The sequence below is a fragment of the Ailuropoda melanoleuca genome, chromosome X, assembly GCF_002007445.2.
Source record: "Ailuropoda melanoleuca isolate Jingjing chromosome X, ASM200744v2, whole genome shotgun sequence".
Lineage (NCBI taxonomy): Eukaryota > Metazoa > Chordata > Mammalia > Carnivora > Ursidae > Ailuropoda > Ailuropoda melanoleuca.
In genome coordinates, this window is record NC_048238.1 from 57019641 (window position 1) to 57038498 (window position 18858).

The following is an 18858-nucleotide window of genomic DNA, read 5'->3' on the forward strand; positions in this document are numbered from 1 at the left end:
CCCACTCCCCCTGCTTGTGTTCCCTCTCTCGCTGGCTGTCTCTGTCTCTGTCGAATAAATAAATAAAATATGTAAAAAAAATAAATTGAATAAATAATACATACATACATTTATACAAAAATAATAACCCATTTTTAAATTCAGTAAATGGAATTCGATAAATTGAATTGAGGGCCTATCATGTTTCAGAGAAATATGCTAGGCACTCAGTGGATATTTCTTTTTTTTTTTTTTCATTTTAACAGTTTTTATTTCAAGTCGCACATAAGATGACTTTACTCCTGCATTTTCTCGATTGTTTCTTCCTTATATTTGCCCTTTTCCTTTCCTACTTGGCTAGATTTGGCTTTACGTTAAAGGATCTTTTTGCGGTCTTTGTCCAGTTTTAGTCTAGTGATAACCACCTTGCTAGGGTGAATGCCCACACGGACGGTGGTGCCGTTAGCCTTCTCTCGCTGCACTCGTTCAATGTAGATGACGTACTTCTTCCTGTAAACCTGGACGACTTTGCCAATCTGCTGACCTTTGTAGTGTCCTCACACAACCTGCACTTCATCATCCTTTCGGATGGGCATGGATCGAACATTGTACTTCTGTCTCAGCTCTTTGGAAAGAGGGGAAGACGTGTGATCTTCCTGCGAATGTGGGAAGGTGCATTGAAATATCGTTTACGGTTCTTGCTCCGGTCAGAAGTCACAAAGGGATTGAACTTCATTTTGGCCGCCGGCCCTTCAGCGATGGCCGCAAGAGGGAAGAGCAGATATTTCTTTTCTTGATGATGCACCTAGTCACCACTTACTTTGGTCAGGGCAGGATAACCAGTTGCAGTTATAACTTGGGGGAAGAAACATTGATGGAATGTGTGTGTTTGTACCAGGTATGGGACCAGGGGGAGGGGGTTCTATAGAACTTTGGGGGCCAGGATCAAAAGAATAGCTGGCCAGAAGAGGTAGAAGGAGAAAACAGCTAGGAAATGGTAAGGAAGTAGGCGAAATGGAAAGAATTGGAAAGTTTAATGTTTGTTTCAGATTAAGGGGAAGAGGGATACTGTTTGTGTGTCCTTTCAGGATGAGTGAGGAGGGACAAAAAAGTCGAATTGTGTTTGTTGCCAAAGTGCCATGTGTGAATATTAGTATTTGCAAATACCTGTACAAGACTGATCACCAGTGTTGTCTGTATTTGAGAACAGTGCTATGCTGCTACTATAGTATGTGCAAAGAATCTCTTGAATCCACTCACTATTCCAGCTGTAATGACTGTTATCTTAGTTCAGGCTCTCATCTTTTGACTGAACTGTTCTTTCCAGACAAATCAAGTAAGGGAAAGAACATACTTTTTGGGAGTCTAAGAGGTGTGACTTAGTCTAAGAGGTGTGGGAGTCTAAGAGGTGTGACTTAGAGGGAGTCTTAGAGGTGTGACTAAGAAGCTTCATTAGCTTCTTGGCATTAGGCAAAGAAGCTCTCATTATCTCTTTGAACTTGAATTTCATCTTCTCCAAAAGGAGGACAGTTTAACATCGTTGTTAGGATTAAAATATTTAAAAATCCCTGGCATATAATAGTAACTCAGTAACTCTTAATTTCTTTTCCCTTTTATTCTCTTTCCCTTTGCCCCATATTTCCACCTACTATCAGCATTATCTTCTGATTTTTAAGTCTTTATTTGAAAAAAAATCAAAGAAGTAGTATGTGGGGTTAAACATGGCCACCCAACCACACGTTTAGCTCTTGTCCTTCTCAAACGCCGCTAATATGACAGTAAAGAAATTTTAAAAGGCTTTAACCCACAAGGACAGAAAGAACAGGAGAGGGGCATCAGCAGAGGAATGGTTTGAACACATCATTGAAAGATAGGAAACAGAAGAAGACGGGGAACTTGCATTGCCTCCAGAGGGGGATATCAATGGAAGTGAGGTCTTTTATCTCGTATTACCCATGAGAGGCTCAGAATTTGAAGGTGAGTGTTTTTTCCTGAAAGGCAAGGAGGAGACCGATGGCTGAAAATAAAGGAGTTTTAAAAACTGACAGAACACGGTTGGACCCCTCAGGTCCTTTCTGTTTCCTGTTCACAAAGGTGATCCTCTTGCTTGCTTCCGCATCCCGCCCTGAGGAGTAATGTGACTGTGGACAAGCTACTTAACCTGTTTCTACCTCAGTTTTCCCATTTGTAAGATGGGGGTAATTGTAGTATTTACCTCAAGATTGTTATAAGGGTTAAATGAGTTAATACATGCAAAATACTGCTCATGGTAATCTCTTGATGAATGTTAGTTGAGGAAGGACGTGGTGCCCAGGGACTTCCCTAGCTGCCAAAGCCAGCTCTAGAATTTAGATCATGCCCCATGGTGATCAGTAGACCTTAACACTTAGGGTGGAAGGTGGGGTCTGAACAGAGGCTTTGACCCTGCAGAAAGCACCTTTCCCCATTCCCTCTCCTTTGTTCTCAGCTCTGTCTTAGGAATGTTCTTGAGCTGTAAGACTGGCTTCAATCGGAGCATTGAGCTCTTATTATTCCTTTACTCAGCACATGTTTATTGGGTGCCTGCTCTGTGCCAAGGACTACTCAGGCTGCTGGAATGACAATTAGGTCAATAATTACGTTAGCATTTATTGAGTGCTTACTATGTCTTAAATTTTGCTGAGTGCTTTATATATCTTAAGACATTTAATTCTCATTACAACCCTGTGAAACAGATGTTGTTATCCCTGTTTTACAGCTAAGGAAACTGAGGCACAGAACTTAAGTAACATGCCCAAGGACACAGCAAGCAGCAGATATAGGAATCAAACCTAGTCTGGCTCTCAAGTCTGTGTTTTTAACCATTATGCCTCCCTACTCTTACGGAGCTTACATTTTGGAAGAGGAAGGCAGATAGTAAATAATTAAAGTAAATAGATATTAAATAATGATAAATGGTATGGTGAAATGTAAAACAAGAAGGTTGTGATATCAAGGGACTGGTAGAGGGTAGCTTTTAATGGAAAGGTCAATGCTGAGTATCAAATAAGGGAAGTGACAGTTCTCTAAGAATTGATTACTTAGAGGGCACCTGGGTGGCTCAGATGGTTAAGCATCTGCCTTCAGCTCAGGTCATGATCTCAGGGTCCTGGGATTGAGTCCACATCCGCATTGGGCTCCCTGCTCATTGGGGAGTCTGCTTCTCCCTCTGCTTTTCCCCCTCCCCCCATTCGTGCACTTGTTCTCTCTCTCTCTCTCAAATAAATAAAATCTTAAAAAAAGAAGAATTGATTACTTATAGTATTGCTGTCTCTGCAGATTTGCAAAATGCCTTTGTATGATTTGATTCCTAATGCTATACCCACATTTTGGTATTGCTAATAAAAAACAATAACAGTTCATGTGCACTGATGGCTTACTGTGTATGAAGGACTGTACTAAGCAATTTGCGTAGGTTGTTTCATTTTATCCTCACAGCAATGTTGTAATAATTCTTATTTTTCATCTGTGGAAAATTGAAGCTTAAGGAGACAAAGTAACAGGTCCAGGGCTTTAAATTCAGCAAATGGTAGAGCCAGGATTCAAACCAAAGTAGACTGATTCTGGAGCCCTTGCTCTTAAATACTTACATTTTATAGATGAAGTGATTTGTCCAAGCTAACTTTTTTATAAACAATAATCACAAAAAACCAACAATAATAGCTCACTTTTATAGAGATTCAAAGTATTCTAAGCATTACTAGGTCTTCACAGTATCAGTGAATTTACCTATATTTTGGAGCTTCAAGATGAGAAGAGCAAATGTGTATTTGAGTGAACAAGTTTCTAGTGCTATGTTTATATCACCCCAAATTGGAAATTTCATTCATATGAACTAAAATGAGTTGTTACTTCAGCACAAAGCCAGAGCCTGGATTTGACATGAGGCCATTTGACTTTAGATTAGAGCTATTATCCACTCCACTGTGAAGTAAAAGATAACATAGCTTATCTTTGTTCAATGTATTATGGGAAACCAATCTAGTGAAATTACATTTAACAATCCCCAAGGAATGTTTGTGAAATTATTTGTAGTTTCTTAAAACTTCAAAATTTTTAAAAATAAAAGCTGAAGAGAGTTTTTCTTCATAGATTTGGAGGTAGTACAGGGGAATGGTCTGGAGTGAGAGCTCTGGGGTTGGACTGGTAGCTTCTGCTCATCTTCACTCCTCAATTTACTGACTCACACATGACCTTGAACAGGGAACTTTGCCCTCCAAGCTTCAGTTCTTTTTATTGTGAAAGAAGCAGAGTGTACTATCTGTCTTATAAGATGACTATGAGGACTGAAAGAGACAACCTTTCTACAAAGTGGCTGAGTGTGGTTCATTTTGTCTGGCTACCTCTCATCTTGGAAATGGATCCTCATTCATCTTCCATGGATCCAAAGTGAAGCTTTGGCTCCATTGCATTGGTTTCAGTACTCCTTGAAGTGTTCTAACAAATGTATGTGAGCTTGGAACATAGATCTCCCCCACATATTGTTGCTAGGTGGCAGTTTTTTCTTTTTATTATGGTAAAATGATATTATTCTGGTAACAAAATTTTACCATTTTAACCATTTCTAAGTGTACAGTTTAGTGACATTAAATACATTTATGTTGTTATGCAGCCATCATCACCATCTATCTCTTGAACTTTTCTCATCTTCCCAGACAGAAATGCTGTACCCATTAAACAATATTGGTGGCAGTTTTTGTTTATTTTTTTCTCAGCTTTTGTGATTGAGGCTGCTAATTAGGAGAAATGTTACTCTATACAAAGAAAGACATGAATAAAGAAATGTGTTTAGAAATCTATATTATCCCGGAAGCACAACCCATACATGAAGAAATGGTTATTTGAACTTTATTTATTAAAATTAAAAACTTTTGTCCTATGAAAGAAAATGAAAAGATAAGTAACAGATGGGGAGAATTTACAACTTAAAACCCCTCAAATTTCAAAATTCAACAATGTGAAAATAACCCAATAACAAAATGGGCAAAAGCTCTGAATAGACACTTCACCTAGAAGATATACAAATAGCAAATAAAGTAAATGCAAAATAGGCAGATGCAAATGAAAACCACTAAAGAAGTGTAAATTAAAACCACAGTGATGATTCTAACAAATGTTGATAGTGGGCAAGGTTGTTGTGCCCATGGGAGGGAAAGAGTATATGGGAAATCTTATACTTTCCATTCAGCTTTGCTGTGAACTTAACAGTGCTTTAAAAAATATTTAAAAAAATCACAGTGAGATACACTGTTCACCTATTAGAATGTCAAAACAAAACTGCACTACCAAGTGTTAGCAAGGCAGAATAACTGGAACTTTAGACATTCCAAATGGGAATGAAAAATAGTACAGCCACTTTAAAGGACAGTTTGTTAGTTTTTTATGAAATTAAACATATATTTACCATATGATTCAGCAATTCTTCTAGGCATCTATCCAAGAGAAATGAAAGCTATGTTCACACAAATACCTGTACGTGAGTATTTAGAGCAACATTATTCAGTATTAATTAATTAATTAAACTGGAAGCAATCCAGTTATTTCAACTGATAAGCAGATTGTCCTATACCCATACCGTGAAATACTATTCCCTGACAAAAGAGGAACTGCCTCTTGATTCATGCTACAACATAGGTAAATCTTGAAATGCATTTAACTGAGTGAAAGCAGCCAGATTCAAAAGGCTATATAATGTGATTCCATTTATATGACAATCTGAAAAAGCAAAAGTATAAGGAAGAAAACGGATCAGTGGCTTCCAGGATTTAGGGATGTAGGGAAGTGCTGGTTATAAAGGGGTAGCATGAGGGAATTTGGGAAGCGGTTCTCACGTCCTCACCACCCCCAACCTCTGTTGGCAACTCTCGCCAAAGTAATGGGCATTGCTTGATCATTCAGTAGACTGTTTGGGTAAGTTAATGATAAATTTTGTGAGCAAACTACCTACTTGAGCTCCTCAGACTGTTATGGAAAAGCTTTTATCTTGCAGTACAGGCAGCCCAGGATGATGGAAGGTGCTAAAACAAGGTAAATGCTTTCCTTTTTTTTTTTTAAGATTTTATTTTCCTTTTATAAGTATCTTTAAAGTTAAAATGTTATAGGGAACAAGATTTTTTTTTAGAGAACGTTTTTATTTTTTTATTTTTTCCATAAATTTATTTAAATTCCAGTTAACATACAGTGTAATACTAGCTTCAGGTGGAGGATTTAGTGATTCATCATTTATGTACAACAACCAGTGCTCATCACAGCAAGTGCCCTCCCTCCTTAATACCCCTCACCTATTGAACACATGCCCCCACTCACCTCCCTTCCAGTAACCCTCAGTTTGTTTGCTGTGGTTAAGAGTCTGTTTTCTGGTTTGCTTCTCTTTTTTTCCCCCCTATGTTCACCTGGTTTGTTTCTTAAATTCCACATATAAGTGAAATGCTATGGTATTTGTCTTTCTCTGACTTATTTCGCTTAGCATAATACTCTCTAGCTCCATCCATGTCACTGAAATTTTCAAAAGGCTCATTTATTTTTAGTGCCTTTTTAAAAAAGATTTTTAAAAAATTTTAATCTCTACATCAAAGATGGGGCTCTAACTCTCAACCCTGAGAACAAGAGTTGCACGCTCTTCTGACTGAGCCAGCCAGGTGCCCCTGTTTTAATATCTTTTTAAAAAGTAAATTTCAATCTTCTTATAAATACCAGGTATCATACAACTCTTGTGAAACAGCCTGCTAGCACTAGACATATCCCAGGATTCATACAGATAGGGTTAACCAAAGTGGGATTTGAAGTTATTTAAGGAATATACATGGGCAGTAAGCTGAATCGTCTATTTCCTAGGATTTATGGGCTTAACCCCACATGGATTGTTAGTCACTGTGCTTCAATAAACAGTATGTTCATTGCAGGGAACTTCATAAAGTATAGCAAAAAGTCCTAGCTACTACCAGAACTACTGCTCTCCAAGGTAACTGTTTATTTGGTCTTCCAGACTTCTTCCTGTGCAAACGTGCACACTTGTGTCTGCTTCTTTTTAAAAACAAAAAAGATTATTCAGTATATTATTGACTGTTTTGTGTATAAGAAAATTTAACTTTAATAGCTATATAGTATTCCATTGAATACAGGGGCCATCGTTTATTTTACCAGTCCTCATTTTTTTAGTCATTTAACTTGTATTCACATTTTTTTTGTGATAAGTATTCTTATATTTATATCTTTAAGTATCTTTCTATTTATTTCCTTAGGATATATTCCTCAGAGCAGTACTTCCAGATCAGAGAGTGGTACTTTTTCTAAGCTTATTTTTTATATCAAAGGTAATATATATATATTCATAGTGATAAAATGTTACGTACAAAAAAACATATAAAATGAAAAATAAAATTTTCTGACTTCCCAGCCCCCTTCTCTGAGGAACTGTTAGCAGATTCTTGTGTATTCTTCAAAAATTTTCAGTACATTTTCTTCAAAAATTGTCACTGCATTTTCAAGCCTATGTAATACCTACTTTTTTTTCTCTTTACACACATGGGATCATACTATGTATGATCATAATATGTATATATGTATATATATTATGTAATATACATATTATATATTATATTACTATAATAATATACTATAATATAACTATATATTATAATATTGTGTAATATATATTACTATAATAATATACCATAATAAATAACAATATATATTATATTACTATATGTATGTGTATACACATACCATTTTGCAATTTCTGTTTTTCATTTAACATATCTTGTACATCTTATATCAAGAAATATTGACCTACAGGGGCGCCTGAGTAGTGCAGTCGTTAAGCGTCTGCTTTCGGCTCAGGGCGTGATCCCGGCGTTCTGGGATCGAGTCCCACATCGGGCTCCTCCACTGGGAGCCTGCTTCTTCCTCTCCCACTCCCCCTGCTTGTGTTCCCTCTCTCGCTGGCTGTCTCTCTGTCACATAAATAAAAATAAATAAAATGTTTACCAAAAAAAAAGAAATATTGACCTACTTTATTTTATAAAATGGTTGTATGATATTCCATTGTGTGAATATATTTTATTTATATTTTTTATTTAAATTAGTTCCTTTCTGATTAACATTTAGGTTTTTTCAGTTCTGTGCTATAATAATAAACAGTGCTTCAGTGAATATCCATATATATATATATATATATATATATATATACACACACACACACACAAATCTTTATGAGTGTATCTCTTAGGTAAAATTCCTAGAAGTGGAGTTGCTAGGTCATAGGGCATGTACATTATACATTTTGGTGAATAGTGCCATAATGGCCTCCAAAAAAGTTGTACAAATATATACTCCCACTAACATTATATAAAAGTGGTTAGTACTTTATAAGACTTTTGTTAACATACTGCCAAATTTTCATCCAGAAAGCTATCATTTTATGCTCCCACTAGCAGTGTAGGAGAGTGTCTAACACTTACACCATATGTTATTAAAAATTTTTTAAGTTTTGTCAGGCTGTTATGCAGAAAATGATTATCTGTTTATTTTTATCTTCCATGACTAATGAGACTTTGTGACCATTTGTATTTTTTTCATTGTGAGTTGCCTGTTTATTTCCACTGTGCATTTTTTCTTTTGGGTGTTCATCTTTTTGTTATAGATATGTAAGAGATATTTGTGTATTAAAGGTATTAATCACTTGCCTGTCATATGTATATTGCTAGTCCATTTTTACATTTTGCTATTTATCTTTTATCTGTGTTTTTTCCCTAAGCAGGAGCTTTTAATGTGTCTTGCCTTTGGTATCATGCTTAGAAAAAGGCCTTTCTACCCCAACATTATACTAATTTTTGCATATAATTTCTTTCAGTACCTTTTGTATTTTACGTTTAAATTTGCAATGCATCTAAAATTTATTTTAGTTTAGGTATATAACATGGGTAACTAACTTTACCTTTTTCTTTTTTTTTTTTAAAGATTTTATTTATTTATTCGACAGAGATAGAGACAGCCAGCGAGAGAGGGAACACAAGCAGGGGGGGTGGGAGAGGAAGAAGCAGGCTCACAACGGAGGAGCCTGATGTGGGGCTCGATCTCATAACGCCGGGATCACGCCCTGAGCCAAAGGCAGACGCTTAACCGCTGCGCCACCCAGGTGCCCCAGACTTTACCTTTTTCTAAAACTATTAACCAGTTGTCCCAGTCCTGTTTGTTAAGTGAGCCACTGTTTCTTCACCTACTTGAAACGCTGTCTTGGGGCGCCTGGCTGGCTCAGTCCATGGAGCATGTGACTCTTGATCTCGGAGTTGTGAGTTTGAGCCCACATTGTGTGGGGAGATTACTCAAAAATTAAATCCTAATAAAAAAAAGAAATGTTGTCTTTGTTTTTTATATAGTGATACATAGAAAGTCATATTTTAGTTTATAAATATATACATATACATACACAATTTTCCCTTGTCATTCTTTCACAATTTGTGCACTCTTAGATGTTTATTCTTTCATATGAACCTTCTGATCATTGTGTCAGGTTTTACCTACCTCAAAATCCCCACTGACTACCTTACAATTAATTTGGGTAGAATTAACTTGTTTTCACAATATCTTCATACACATTTCTTATTTAGTTTATTACTAAGTATTTAAAATTTTTTTCCAGAGAGATGTTGAGGTATTATATGAATGGGATCTTTTACCATTATATTTTCTAGGAGATTATTGTTAATAAATGAGCAATTGATTTTGATATATTTAACTGCCAACCTCATTAAATTCTCTAATACCTCTTTGTATTAACTTAACCTTAATAAACCTGTAATTAGAGTGAATATTTCAGGAAAACAAGCATATTATGTAATACAAAAAAATTTTCTGTAAAACATAAATTAATATAGATTCTATCTGCTTATTTTACTTGCTTTTTTCATTAGATTCATATAACAACCCTATGATGTAGCTAAATTAGCTATCCATTCCTATATTATTTCGGACTATATCAAAGTATAGTCTCTTGTCTTTCCTGCGTTAGAATCCTCAAAGGTGTTTGTTAAAAGTGCAGATTCCTGGACATCTCTGCTAATCAGTTAAGATCTTTGGGTATAGGGCTTGGGAACCTGGAGTTTTAAAAATCCCCCCTAGGTAGTTCTTTTTTTTTTTTTAAGATTTTATTTATTTGACAGAGATAGAGGGAACACAGGCAGGGGGAGTGCGAGAGGAAGAAGCAGGCTCATAGCGGAGGAGCCTGATGTGGGGCTTGATCCCATAACACCAGGATCACGCCCTGAGCCAAAGGCAGATGCTTAACGACTATGCCACCCAGGCGCCCCACCCCCTAGGTAATTCTTAAGTACATTGAAGTTTGGGAATCACTAGAGTGAAAACTGGTGCCCTGGGAACAATTAAGTGACTTACCCAAAATTCACATAGGTAATTTATTCTTGACCTCAGGTTTCCTGGCTCTGGGTCGAGTGCTCACCACATTTCTGTTTCTCTCTCTGTATGATTCCTAAAATAATAACAAAGCTTTCACTTCTAGCCTTAGAATATAATTCAGGAATAAAGTCTTTTCACTTTTTTCCTGGTTGCCTTAAAAGTTCTGTTGAGTAGGTATGAGAACTGACATCACATGCTATATAAACTAAATACATATTTATATTAGACACATTAAAGGTTATGAGAATAAATTACTATATTACTCTGCTTATTAATTAAGTATATTGTATTAAGAGAATTTGTTTCTCTGGGAACAATGTTAATTTATAAGCCTCAGGGTGGAAATGATATGACAAGGTAGTAATCCAGGTCTTTTCAGCCTTTTGAGTAGAAGGAATGGTCAGGGAAGTGATTTATCAGTTTTACCATTTTTAGGCAGGTTGAAATGACGGTAGTGTCTTGATTATCAAGGCAGTATGACCTCTCAAGTTATTTTACCCAAGGCAGATTTATTGGTGTTGTTTGTTGTTGTTGAGTCTGAAAAAGAGATTCTCTCAACTCTGAACCACTATATTGTCTCCTAATGTCAAAATCTTTAACATGCAACACTCTGTAATTGCTTATTCATAGGGTTTTAATGTAATTTATGTACGTCTTATTCCTAATTTGATAGACTTTCTATATTACTAGTTTTAGAGAGGACTTAATTAATTTTTGTTATGGAAATTTTATATATTCTTTTTTCCCAAATTCATCCCTAAAGTCAGATTGTTAGGATAGTGCTGTGTGTTTTCCTGGTTATTCCAAAGATTCTCAGTCAGACAGTTTGGAAACTGGTTTGTTCATCTTTCTCTTGAGGTTTTCTATAATTTTCTGATTACAGCTGGATTTTCCTAGGCTTTTAAAACTGATTGTAGTGAGGTTTTTTTTTTTATTACTGCTGTTTGTTTTATTTTTATTTTTTATTTTTTATTTTTTTAAAGATTTTATTTATTTACTTGACAGAGATAGAGACAGCCAGCGAGAGAGGGAACACAAGCAGGGGGAGTGGGAGAGGAAGAAGCAGGCTCATAGCACAGGAGCCTGATGTGGGGCTCGATCCCATAACGCCAGGATCACGCCCTGAGCCGAAGGCAGATGCTTAACCGCTGTGCCACCCAGGCGCCCCTACTGCTGTTTGTTTTAAACTCCCCTTTTGTGATTAAGGAAACTATATCTCAGTTGTTCTCTTTGCTTCTCTTTCCAGTTTAAGATTACAGAATTGTATTCTGCTCATTGTTTTCATGCCCAGCACTAAAATAAATAGGTTTTCTTCCTTCCTTCCTTTCTTTCTTTCTTTTTTTTTTTTTTTTTTGGTCATCCTTAACCTTTGCTTGTTTTTAAAAACAGAACTGTATGTCACCTGTTTCCTCTTTTGTGTTTGGAAAAAAACTGTCTGCAAATGTCTAAAGCTGTAGGAAAAAATTTATGTATCCATTTCCAGCAAAGAAAAAATGTTTGGCCAATTTCAGCCTTTTCTTTATTCTTTTTTTTCTGAATACTGAAGTAATACATGCTTATTTTCATGAAATTATAATACAGAAGTATATAAAGTAAAAAAAAAGTCACCGCCTCAAAGGGTAATTATTTTTAATAGTTTGTATCTTTCTAGACCTTTTTCTATTCATGAATATGCTTTCATGTCAGTATATACAGATTTAGCTATTCTCTTTAACTGCTGTGTAGTCTTCTACAGTATGAATGCATCACAATTTATCTATTTCTGTATTGACAGACATTTAGAGAGTCTCCAAGTTTTGACTGTTTTAAGTATGCTTACCCTATAGCCTTCTATATCTGTGTATTTTTGTAGGTTAGATTCTTTTAAGTAAAATTACTGGGTCAAGGGTTATATACATGTCATATCTTGATAGGTTTTGCAAAATTGCCCTCCAAAAAAGTCCATAATGATTTACACTTCACTGACAGTATAGTAGAATATTTTTCTGCACCCTTGACCATATTGAATAGATACATTGGTCTCTTAAATTTTTGCTAACATGATATACAAAAACCGTAATATCATTGTTTTAGTTTATATCTAATTTGTAGTTCTCAAATTTGTGTTTTTAAGTAGTTTAATTGAGCATCTTTTCATTTAACAACTAAATTATATGTTAAATAAAAAGGTCTGTAAGTGTGCACAAGTCTTCAGTAAGGAAAAAAATGCACATATTAAAAGAAAGTGGGTAATCTTTTTTCCCTCTTTTCATACATATGCTTAGAATAAAATAGCATAATGTACAAATTGATCATGTTTTCAGGTACATATAAAGAAGTCCCAACTGGTAGACTTTTACATATGTTGGGCTGATAAGCCAAGTATCTCTTTCCTAGGCTGTTCTTACCTGTTACCTGCCCGAACAGGCTGTTGCTCAAGTCTGCCAGTGAGAATGATTTAGCTTTGTGGGCAATTATTTCATTCCTGATAGTTGGCTACTTATTTTTTCCTTTATAAATCTTCTCATATCTGTATTTTAGGTGACTGATTTAGCTTACTACCTTTAATATTAGCCTGTCATGAGAACTCTTTATTAATTCTGTGTTTTATAGGTCAGAGTCCCTGTAGGCATATGCACTAAATTGTCCAGAATTCCACAATAAAATCACAGAGCAAAATGGTAGCAGAAATTGAATTTGCCACGGTATCTCAGTAGGTCAGTACTGAAATGGTAAGTTGTGAGTGACTAAGATGTGTTATCTTCAATGAAACTTCAAAAACTGAGGAGATTTTCTCTCCAGTGATTATATTACAATACTGCCTTCAAATGAGAGATTTTATTTCCTAACTTTATTAAGACATATAATTTTTAAGACATATATTTTTATACTTCTAAGGGTTACAAATTATATTTTTTCAAGAGTACAGATACAGATTTAATTCTGACTTTTCCTGTCTATCAAAGGTGTGATTAAAAATAGATTTACAGGGGTGCCTGGGTGGCTCAGTTGGGTAGGCATCTGCCTGTGGCTCAGGTCATGATCCCAGGGTCCTGGGATCGAGCCCCATGTTGGGCTTTCTGCTCAGCGGGGAGCTTCCTTCTACCTTTCCATCTGCCTGCTGCTCTCCCTGCTTGTGCACTCTCTCTCTCAAGTAAATAAAATCTTTTAAAAAAAATAAAAGATTTACAAGGATAATAAGATGGACTGGAGTTACAGTCTTTTTTTCCTCTCAGTTTTATTGAGATATAATTGACATATAGCACTGTGTAAAATTAAGGTGTACAGAATAATGACTTGACTTACATATGTTGTGAAACAATTCCACAATAAGTTTAGTTAACATCTATCACCATGCATAGAAAAATGTTTTTTTTTCCTTGTGATAAGAACTTCTACAATTTCTTCTCTTAGTAACTTTCAAATATACTATGCAGCAGTGTTAACTACAGTAATCATGTTGTACATAACCAACACTTATTTATCTTATAATTGGAAGTTTGTAAGTTTTGACCACTTTTATTGAATTCCCCCATATCCTGCCACTGGTAACCACGACTTTTGTCTTTTTTGGTCAAGATTCCCCATACAGTATTTGTCTTTCTCTGTCTGACTTACTTTAGTTAGCATGTCAGTGAAGGATGCCCCCAAGGTACCTCCATGTTGTTGCAGATGACAAGAGTTCCTTCTTTTTTTATGGCTGAATAATACTCTGCTGTGTTTGTGTGTAAGTAATGCTTTCATGAACTTCATAGTGTCGATACCCCTTTGACATAGTGATTTCATGTACTTCCCCCCCACCTTTTTGAAGTTTTTATTTAAGTTCTAGTTAGTTAACATACAGTGTAATATTGGTTTCAGGAATAGACTTTAGTGATTCATCACTTACATATAATACCCAGTGCTCATCACAAATGCCCTCCTTAACACCCATCACCTGTTTAGCCCTTCCCTCAACTACCTCCCCTCCAGCAACCCTCAGTTTGTTCTCTATAGTTAAGAGTCTCTTATGGTTTGCCTCCTTCTCTTTTTTCCCTCTTTCCCTATGTTTATCTGTTTTGTTTCTTAAGTTCTTATATGGCATTTGTCTTTCTCTGACTGATTTATTTTGCTTAACATGGTACACACTAGCTCCATCCATGTCATTGCAAATGGCAAGATTTCATTCTTTTTGATGGCTGAATAATATTCCTCTGTGTGTGTGTGTATCTCCCACCTCTTCTATATCTGTTCATCAGGTGATGGACATTTGAACTCTTTCCAAAATTTGGCTATTGTTGATAATGCTGCTCTAAACATTGGGGTGCATATGTCCCTTTGAATTAGTATTTTCGTATTCTTTGGGTAAATACCTAGTAGTACAATTGCTGGGTCATAGGGTAGTTCTATTTTTAACATTTTGAGGAACCAATGTATAAGATATTAATTGTACCTAGTAGTGCAATTGCTGGATTGTACAATAGCTCCATTTTTAACTTTTTTTTAAGATTTTTTTTTATTTATTCATTTGACAGAGAGAGAGAGAGAGCTCCGCAAGGGGAGCAACAGGCAGAGGGAGAGTGAGTGGCAGACTCCCTGCTGAGCAGGAAGCCCAATGCAGGGCTTGATCCCTGGGACCCTGGGATCATGACCTGAGCCAAAGGCAGATGCTAAACTGACTGAGCTACCCTGGCTCCCCTCTATTTTTAACTTTTTGAGGAACCTCCATACTATTTTCTGGAGTGGATGCACCAGTTTTCATTCCCACCAACAGTGTAAGAGGATTCCCCTTTCTCTGCATCCTCACCAACATTTATTGTTTCCTGAGTTGTTAATTTTAGCCATTCTGACTGGTGTGAGGTGGTAGCTCATTGTGGTTTTGATTTGTATTTCCCTGATGCGGAGTGTTGCTGAGCTTCTTTCATGTGTCTGTTGGTCATCTGGATGTCTTCTTTGGAGAAATGTCTGTTCATGTCTTCTGCCCATTTTTTAATTGGATTATTTGCTTTTTTGAGTGTTAAGTTTGATAAGTTCTTTATAGATTTTGGATACTAACTCTTTATCCAATAGGTCATTTGGAAATATCCTCTCCCATTCTGTAGGTTGCCATTTACTTTTTATCATTATTATTTTTAAGTAGGCCTAATGCAGGGCTTGAACTCACAACCCTGAGATCAAGACCTGAGCTTAGATCAAGAGTTATATGCTTAACTGACTGAGCCACCCAGGTGCCCCATACATTGCCTTTTAGTTTTGTTAATTATTTCCTTCACTGTGCAGAAGCTTTTTATCTATTTCTAAAAAAAGATTTTATTTATTTATTTGAGAGAGAGAGCATGTGCACATGAGCAGGGGTAGGGCAGGAGGAGAGGGACAAGCAGACTCCCTGCTGAGCAGGGAGCCCAATGTGGGGCTCGATCCCAGGACCCTGAGATCATGACCTGAGCCAAAGGGAGATGCTTAACCAACTGAGCCACCCAGGTGCCCCCCGAAGCTTTTTAACTTGATGAAGTCCCATAGTTCATTTTTGCTTTTGTTTCCCTTGCCTCAGGAGGTGTGTCTGGTAAGAAGTTACTATGGCCGATGTCAGGAGGTTGCTGCCTGAGTTCTCCTCTAGGGTTCTGATGGTTTTCTGTCTCACGTTTAGGTCTTTCATCCATTTTGATTTTGTATGTATGGTGTAAGAAAGTGGTCCAATTTCATTCTTCTGCATGTTGTTGTCCAGTGTTCCCAACACCATTTGTTGAAGAGACTTTTTCCCATTGGATAGTCTTTCCTGCTTTTTTGAAGATTAGTTGACCATATAGTTGTGGGTCCATTTCTAGGTTTCTGTTCTGTTCCATTGATCAATGTGTCTGTTTTTGTGCCAGTACCATACCGTCTTGATCACTACAGCATTGTAGTATAACTTGAAGTCTGGAATTGTGATGCCACCAGCTTTGCTTTTATTTTTCAAGATTACTTTGGCTATTTAGGGTCCTTGTGGTTCCACACACAATTTAGGATTGTTTCTTCTAGCCCTGTGAAAAATGCTGGTGTCTTTTGATAGGGATTGCATTAAATGTGTAGATTGCTTTGAGTAGTCTATACTACTTTGTTCTTCCTATCCATGAGCATGGAATGTTTTTCCATTTCTTTGTGTCCTCATCCTCTTCAATTTCTTTCCTAAGTGTTCTATAGTTTTCAGAGTACATATCTTCTGCCTCTTTTGTTAGGTTTATTCCTAGGGGTTTTTGTGCAATTGTAAATGGAATCGATTCCCTCATTTCTCTTTTTGCTGCTTCATTATTGGTGTATAGAAATGTAACAGATTCCTGTACATTGATTTTATGTCCTGCGACTTTACTGAGTTTTTATATCAGTTCTAGCAATTTTTTGGTGGAGTGTTTTGACTTTTCTATATAGAGTATCGTGTTGTCTGTGATTAGTGAAAATCTGACTTCTTCCTTGCTGATTTGGATGCCTTTTATTTCTTTTTGTTGTCTGATTGCTGAGGTTAGGACTTCCAGTACTACAATAAATAACAGTAGTGAGAGTGGTCATCCCTGACTTGTTCCTGACCAGAGAGGAAAGGCTCTCAGTTTTTCCCCATTGAGGATGGTAGTAGCTGTGGGTCTTTCATATATGGCCATTATGATGTTGAGGCATGTTCCCTCTCTCCCTCCTTTGTTGAGGGTTTTTATCAAGAATGGATGTTGTATTATGTCACATGCTTTTTCTGCATCTGCATATGGTTCTTATCCTTTCTTTTATTAATGTGGTATATCACATTGATTGATTTGTGAATATTGAACCACCCTGCATCCCAGGAATAAGTCTCACTTGATCATAGTGAATAATTCTTATAAGGATTTGCTCATAGTTTATTGAGAATTTGTGCATCTGTGTTCAACAAGCCTCTAATTCTCCTTTTTAGTGGGGTCTTTGTCGGTTTTGGAATCAAGGTAGTGCTGGCCTCATAGAAGGAGTTTAGAAGTTTTCCCTCCATTTCTTTTTTTTGGGGAACATTTTGAGAAGAATAGGTAGTAATTCTTTAAATCTTTGGGGAGTTCCTCTGTGAAGCCATCTGGCCCTGAACTTTTGTTTGCTGGGAGACTTTTTTAAAAAGATTTTTTATTTATTTATTTGAAAGAGAGAGAGAGCACGTAGGAGGAGGGGGAGAGGGAGAGAGAATCTCAAGAGGATTCTGCACTGAGCAGGGAGCCGGACATGAGACTCAGTCTCAACACTGCATGGTCATGACCTGAGCTGAAATCCAGGGTCAGATGCTCAACCGACTGAGCCACCCAGGCACCCTGTTTGTTGGGAGATTTTTGATTACTGATTGAATTTCTTTGCTTGTTATTGGTTGGTTCTAATTTTGTTTCTTCCTGTTTCAGTTTTGGTAGTTTTTGTGTTTCTAGGAATTTATCCATTTCTTTCAGATTGCCCAATTTGTTGGCATATAATTTTTCATAATATTCTCTTACAGTTAGTATTTCTGTGGTGTTAGTTGTGATCTCTTGTCTCTCATTTGTGATTTTATTTGGGTCCTTTCTCTTTTCTTTTTGATAATTCTGGCTAACGGAGTGTTAATTTTATTAATTCTTTCAAAGAACCAACTCCTAGTTTCATTGATCTGTTCTACTCGTGTTTTTTTGTTTGTTCTGTATCATTTATTTCCGCTCTAATCTCTATTATTTCCCTTTTTCTGCTGGCTTTAAGCTTTATTTGCTGTTCCTTTTCTAGCTCCTTTAGGTGTAAAGTTAGGTTGTGTGTTTGAGGCTTTTCTTGCTTCTTGAGTTAGGACTGTAGTGTTAGGTACTTACCTCTTATGACTGCTTTTTAAAAAAGATTTTATTTATTTAAGAGAGAGAGAGAGTGAGCACAAGGAGGGGAGAGGGGCAGAGGGAGAGGAATAAGCAGACTCCCTGCTGAGCAGGGAGCCTGACGTTGGGCTCCATCCCAGGATCCTGGGCTCATGACCTGAGCCGAAGGCAGATGTTTAACCAACTGAGCCATCTAAGTATTCCCCCCACCTCCCACCCTTAACATGACCACTTTTGCAGCATCCGAAAGATTTTGGACTGTCATATTTTCATATTTGTTTGCTTCCATGTATTTTTTTATTTTTTCTTTTATTTTCAAGTTGACCTACTCTTTCTTTAGTAGAATGTTATTTAACCTCCATGTATTTGTGGTCTTTCCAAATTTTTTCCTGTGGTTGACTTCAAGTTTCATAGCCTTGTGGTCTGAAAATCTGCTTGATATGATCTTGATCTTTTTGTATTTGTTGAGGCCTGATTTGTGACCCAGTATATGATCTATTCTGGAGAATGTTCCATGTACACTTGAAAAGAACATGTATTCTGTTGCTCTAGGAAGAAATGTTCTGAGTATATCTGTTTTGTCCATCTGGTCCAGTGTGTTATTCAAAGTCATTGTTTCTTTGTTGATTTTCTGCTTAGATGATCTGTCCATTGCTGTTAGTGGGGTGTTAAAGTCCCCTAC

General features: G+C 36.6%; 1 protein-coding gene and 1 pseudogene across 4 annotated transcripts in view; one reads left to right on the forward strand and one right to left on the reverse strand.

Annotated features, from left to right (window-relative positions):
- Window positions 1–18858, forward strand: part of ATP7A (ATPase copper transporting alpha) — a 148974-nt gene that overhangs the window by 18838 nt on the left and 111278 nt on the right. The gene's annotated exons all lie outside the window — the stretch shown is intronic.
- On the reverse strand, window positions 221–719 carry LOC117797358 (annotated as a pseudogene).